Here is a 7390-nt window from a genome sequence, read left to right on the forward strand (position 1 = left end):
TATAATAAAGCATAGGATAAAACAACATAAAGACAATTTAATAAAGCATAGGATAAAACAACATAAATAAAATTTAATAAAGCATAGGATAAAACAACATAAATACATTTTAATAAAGCATATGATAAAACAACATAAATACAATTTAATAAAGTATAGGTTAAAACAACATAAATACAATTTAATAAAGCATAGGATAAAACAACATAAATACAATTTAATAAAGCATAGGATAAAACAACATAAATAAAATTTAATAAAGCATAGGATAAAACAACATAAATACAATTTAATAAAGCATAGGATAAAACAACATAAATACAATTTAATAAAGCATAGGATAAAACAACATAAATACAATTTAATAAAGCATAGGATAAAACAACATAAATACAATTTAATAAAGCATAGGATAAAACAACATAAATAAAATTTAATAAAGCATAGGTTAAAATAACATAAATACAATTTAATAAAGCATAGGACAAAACAACATAAAAACAATTTAATAAAGCATAGTTTAAAACAACATAAATACAATTTAATAAAGCATAGGATAAAACCACAGGATTACAATTTAATAAAGCATAGGATAAAACATCATAAATACAATTTAATAAAGCATAGGACAAAACAACATAAATACAATTTAATAAAGCATAGGCTAAAACTACATAAATACAATTTAATAAAGCTTACGATAAAACAAATTAAATACAATATAATAAAGCATAGGATAAAACAACATAAATACAATTTAATAAAGCATAGGATTAAACAGCATAAATACTATTTAATAAAGCATAGGATAAAACCACATAAATACAATTTAATAAAGCACAGGATAAAACAACATAAATACAATTTAATAAAGCATAGGATAAAACAACATAAATACAATTTAATAAAGCATAGGATAAAACAACATAAATACAATTTAATAAAGCATAGGATAAAACAACATAAATAAAATTTAATAAAGCATAGGTTAAAACAAAATAAATACAATTTAATAAAGCATAGGATAAAACCACAGAAATACAATATAATAAAGCATAGGATAAAACAACATAAATACAATTTAATAAAGCATAGGATAAAACAACATAAATACAATTTAATAAAGCATAAGATAAAACAACATGAATACAATTTAATAAAGCATAGGATAAAACAACATAAATACAATTTAATAAAGCATAGGTTAAAACAACATAAATACAATTTAATAAAGCATAGGATAAAACAACATAAATTCAATTTAATAAAGCATAGGATAAAACAACATAAATACAATTTAATAAAGCACAGGATAAAACAAAATAAATAAAATTTAATAAAGCATAGGATAAAACAACATAAATAAAATGTAATAAAGCATAGGATAAAACAACATAAATACAATTTAATAAAGCATAGGATAAAACAACATAAATAAAATTTAATAAAGCATAGGATAAAACAACATAAATACAATTTAATAAAGCATATGATAAAACAACATAAATACAATTTAATAAAGTATAGGTTAAAACAACATAAATACAATTTAATAAAGCATAGGATAAAACAACATAAATACAATTTAATAAAGCATAGGATAAAACAACATAAATACAATTTAATAAAGCATAGGATAAAACCACAGAATTACAATTTAATAAAGCATAGGATAAAACATCATAAATACAATTTAATAAAGCATAGGACAAAACAACATAAATACAATTTAATAAAGCATAGGCTAAAACTACATAAATACAATTTAATAAAGCTTACGATAAAACAAATTAAATACAATATAATAAAGCATAGGATAAAACAACATAAATTCAATTTAATAAAGCATAGGATAAAACAACATAAATACAATTTAATAAAGCATAAGATAAAACAACATGAATACAATTTAATAAAGCATAGGTTAAAACAACATAAATACAAATTAATAAAGCACAGGATAAAACAACATAAATACAATTTAATAAAGCATAAGACAAAAAAACATAAATACAATTTAATAAAGCATATGTTAAAGCAACATAAATACAATTTAATAAAGCATAGGTTAAAACAACATAAATACAATTTAATAAAGCATAGGATAAAACAACCTAAATACAATTTAATAAAGCTTAGGATAAAACAACATAAATACAATTTAATAAAGCATAGGATAAAACAACATAAATACAATTTAATAAAGCATAGGATAAAACAACATAAATACAATTTAATAGATCATAGGCTAAAACAACATAAATACAATTTATAAAGCATAGGATAAAACAACATAAATACAATTTAATAAAGCATAGGATAAAACAACATAAATACAATTTAATAAAGCATAGGATTAAACAGCATAAATACTATTTAATAAAGCATAGGATAAAACCACATAAATACAATTTAATAAAGCACAGGATAAAACAACATAAATACAATTTAATAAAGCATAGGATAAAACAACATAAATACAATTTAATAAAGCATAGGATAAAACAACATAAATACAATTTAATAAAGCATAGGATAAAACCACAGAAATACAATATAATAAAGCATAGGATAAAACAACATTAATACAATTTAATAAAGCATAGGATAAAACCACAGAAATACAATATAATAAAGCATAAGATAAAACAACATGAATACAATTTAATAAAGCATAGGATAAAACAACATAAATACAATTTAATAAAGCATAGGTTAAAACAACATAAATACAATTTAATAAAGCATAGGATAAAACAACATAAATTCAATTTAATAAAGCATAGGATAAAACAACATAAATACAATTTAATAAGGCACAGGATAAAACAAAATAAATAAAATTTAATAAAGCATAGGATAAAACAACATAAATAAAATGTAATAAAGCATAGGATAAAACAACATAAATACAATTTAATAAAGCATAGGATAAAACAACATAAATACAATTTAATAAAGCATAGGATAAAACAACATAAATACAATTTAATAAAGCATAGGATAAAACAACATAAATAAAATTTAATAAAGCATAGGTTAAAATAACATAAATACAATTTAATAAAGCATAGGACAAAACAACATAAAAACAATTTAATAAAGCATAGTTTAAAACAACATAAATACAATTTAATAAAGCATAGGATAAAACCACAGAATTACAATTTAATAAAGCATAGGATAAAACATCATAAATACAATTTAATAAAGCATAGGACAAAACAACATAAATACAATTTAATAAAGCATAGGATAAAACAACATAAATACAATTTAATGAAACATAGGTTAAACAACATAAATACAATTTAACAAAGCATAGGATAAACAACATAAATACAATTTAATAAAGCATAGGCTAAAACTACATAAATACAATTTAATAAAGCTTACGATAAAACAAATTAAATACAATATAATAAAGCATAGGATAAAACAACATAAATTCAATTTAATAAAGCATAGGATAAAACAACATAAATACAATTTAATGAAGCATAAGATAAAACAACATGAATACAATTTAATAAAGCATAGGTTAAAACAACATAAATACAATTTAATAAAGCATAGGATAAAACAACATAAATACAATTTAATAAAGCATAGGTTAAAACAACATAAATACAATTTAATAAAGCACAGGATAAAACAACATAAATACAATTTAATAAAGCATAAGACAAAAAAACATAAATACAATTTAATAAAGCATATGTTAAAGCAACATAAATACAATTTAATAAAGCATAGGTTAAAACAACATAAATACAATTTAATAAAGCATAGGATAAAACAACCTAAATACAATTTAATAAAGCTTAGGATAAAACAACATAAATACAATTTAATAAAGCATAGGATAAAACAACATAAATACAATTTAATAAAGCATAGGATAAAACAACATAAATACAATTTAATAGATCATAGGCTAAAACAACATAAATACAATTTATAAAGCATAGGATAAAACAACATAAATACAATTTAATAAAGCATAGGATAAAACAACATAAATACAATTTAATAAGGCATAGGATTAAACAACATAAATACTATTTAATAAAGCATAGGATAAAACCACATAAATACAATTTAATAAAGCACAGGATAAAACAACATAAATAAAATTTAATAAAGCATAGGATACAACAACATAAATACAATTTAATAAAGCATAGGATAAACAACATAAATACAATTTAATAAAGCATAGGCTAAAACTACATAAATACAATTTAATAAAGCATAGGATAAAACAACATAAATTCAATTTAATAAAGCATAGGATAAAACAACATAAATACAATTTAATAAAGCATAAGATAAAACAACATGAATACAATTTAATAAAGCATAGGTTAAAACAATATAAATACAATTTAATAAAGCATAGGATAAAACAACATAAATACAATTTAATAAAGCATAGGTTAAAACAACATAAATACAATTTAATAAAGCACAGGATAAAACAACATAAATACAATTTAATAAAGCATAAGACAAAAAAACATAAATACAATTTAATAAAGCATATGTTAAAGCAACATAAATACAATTTAATAAAGCATAGGTTAAAACAACATAAATACAATTTAATAAAGCATAGGATAAAACAACCTAAATACAATTTAATAAAGCTTAGGATAAAACAACATAAATACAATTTAATAAAGCATAGGATAAAACAACATAAATACAATTTAATAAAGCATAGGATAAAACAACATAAATACAATTTAATAGAGCATAGGCTAAAACAACATAAATACAATTTATAAAGCATAGGATTAAACAACATAAATACTATTTAATAAAGCATAGGATAAAACCACATAAATACAATTTAATAAAGCACAGGATAAAACAACATAAATAAAATTTAATAAAGCATAGGATACAACAACATAAATACAATTTAGTAAAGCATAGGTCAAAATAACATAAATACAATTTAATAAAGCATAGGATAAAACAACATAAATACAATTTAATAAAGCATAGGATAAAACAACATAAATAAAATTTAATAAAGCATAGGATAAAACAACATAAATTCAATTTAATAAAACATAGGATAAAACAACATAAATACAATTTAATAAAGCATAGGATAAAACAACATGAATACAATTTAATAAAGCATAGGATAAAACAACATAAATACAATTTAATAAAGCATAGGTTAAAACAACATAAATACTATTTAATAAAGCATAGGATAAAACCACATAAATACAATTTATTAAAGCACAGGATAAAACAACATAAATAAAATTTAATAAAGCATAGGATACAACAACATAAATACAATTTAATAAAGCATAGGATAAACAACATAAATACAATTTAATAAAGCATAGGCTAAAACTACATAAATACAATTTAATAAAGCTTAGGATAAAACAAATTAAATACAATATAATAAAGCATAGGATAAAACAACATAAATTCAATTTAATAAAGCATAGGATAAAACAACAAAAATACAATTTAATAAAGCATAAGATAAAACAACATGAATACAATTTAATAAAGCATAGGTTAAAACAACATAAATACAATTTAATAAAGCATAGGATAAAACAACATAAATACAATTTAATAAAGCATAGGTTAAAACAACATAAATACAATTTAATAAAGCACAGGATAAAACAACATAAATACAATTTAATAAAGCATAAGACAAAAAAACATAAATACAATTTAATAAAGCATATGTTAAAGCAACATAAATACAATTTAATAAAGCATAGGTTAAAACAACATAAATACAATTTAATAAAGCATAGGATAAAACAACCTAAATACAATTTAATAAAGCATAGGTTAAAACAACATAAATACAATTTAATAAAGCACAGGATAAAACAACATAAATACAATTTAATAAAGCATAAGACAAAAAAACATAAATACAATTTAATAAAGCATATGTTAAAGCAACATAAATACAATTTAATAAAGCATAGGTTAAAACAACATAAATACAATTTAATAAAGCATAGGATAAAACAACCTAAATACAATTTAATAAAGCATAGGTTAAAACAACATAAATACAATTTAATAAAGCACAGGATAAAACAACATAAATACAATTTAATAAAGCATAAGACAAAAAAACATAAATACAATTTAATAAAGCATATGTTAAAGCAACATAAATACAATTTAATAAAGCATAGGTTAAAACAACATAAATACAATTTAATAAAGCATAGGATAAAACAACCTAAATACAATTTAATAAAGCTTAGGATAAAACAACATAAATACAATTTAATAAAGCATAGGATAAAACAACATAAATACAATTTAATAAAGCATAAGACAAAAAAACATAAATACAATTTAATAAAGCATATGTTAAAGCAACATAAATACAATTTAATAAAGCATAGGTTAAAACAACATAAATACAATTTAATAAAGCATAGGATAAAACAACCTAAATACAATTTAATAAAGCTTAGGATAAAACAACATAAATACAATTTAATAAAGCATAGGATAAAACAACATAAATACAATTTAATAAAGCATAGGATAAAACAACATAAATACAATTTAATAGATCATAGGCTAAAACAACATAAATACAATTTATAAAGCATAGGATAAAACAACATAAATACAATTTAATAAAGCATAGGATAAAACAACATAAATACAATTTAATAAAGCATAGGATTAAACAACATAAATACTATTTAATAAAGCATAGGATAAAACCACATAAATACAATTTAATAAAGCACAGGATAAAACAACATAAATAAAATTTAATAAAGCATAGGATACAACAACATAAATACAATTTAATAAAGCATAGGATAAACAACATAAATACAATTTAATAAAGCATAGGCTAAAACTACATAAATACAATTTAATAAAGCTTAGGATAAAACAAATTAAATACAATATAATAAAGCATAGGATAAAACAACATAAATTCAATTTAATAAAGCATAGGATAAAACAACATAAATACAATTTAATAAAGCATAAGATAAAACAACATGAATACAATTTAATAAAGCATAGGTTAAAACAACATAAATACAATTTAATAAAGCATAGGATAAAACAACATAAATACAATTTAATAAAGCATAGGTTAAAACAACATAAATACAATTTAATAAAGCATAAGACAAAAAAACATAAATACAATTTAATAAAGCATATGTTAAAGCAACATAAATACAATTTAATAAAGCATAGGTTAAAACAACATAAATACAATTTAATAAAGCATAGGATAAAACAACCTAAATACAATTTAATAAAGCTTAGGATAAAACAACATAAATAAAATTTAATAAAGCATAGGATAAAACAACATAAATACAATTTAATAAAGCATAGGATA

The sequence above is a fragment of the Phyllobates terribilis genome, unplaced genomic scaffold (genome assembly GCF_046119375.1).
Source record: "Phyllobates terribilis strain yellow unplaced genomic scaffold, ASM4611937v1 Scaffold_20__1_contigs__length_20440879, whole genome shotgun sequence".
In the NCBI taxonomy this organism is placed as follows: domain Eukaryota; kingdom Metazoa; phylum Chordata; class Amphibia; order Anura; family Dendrobatidae; genus Phyllobates; species Phyllobates terribilis.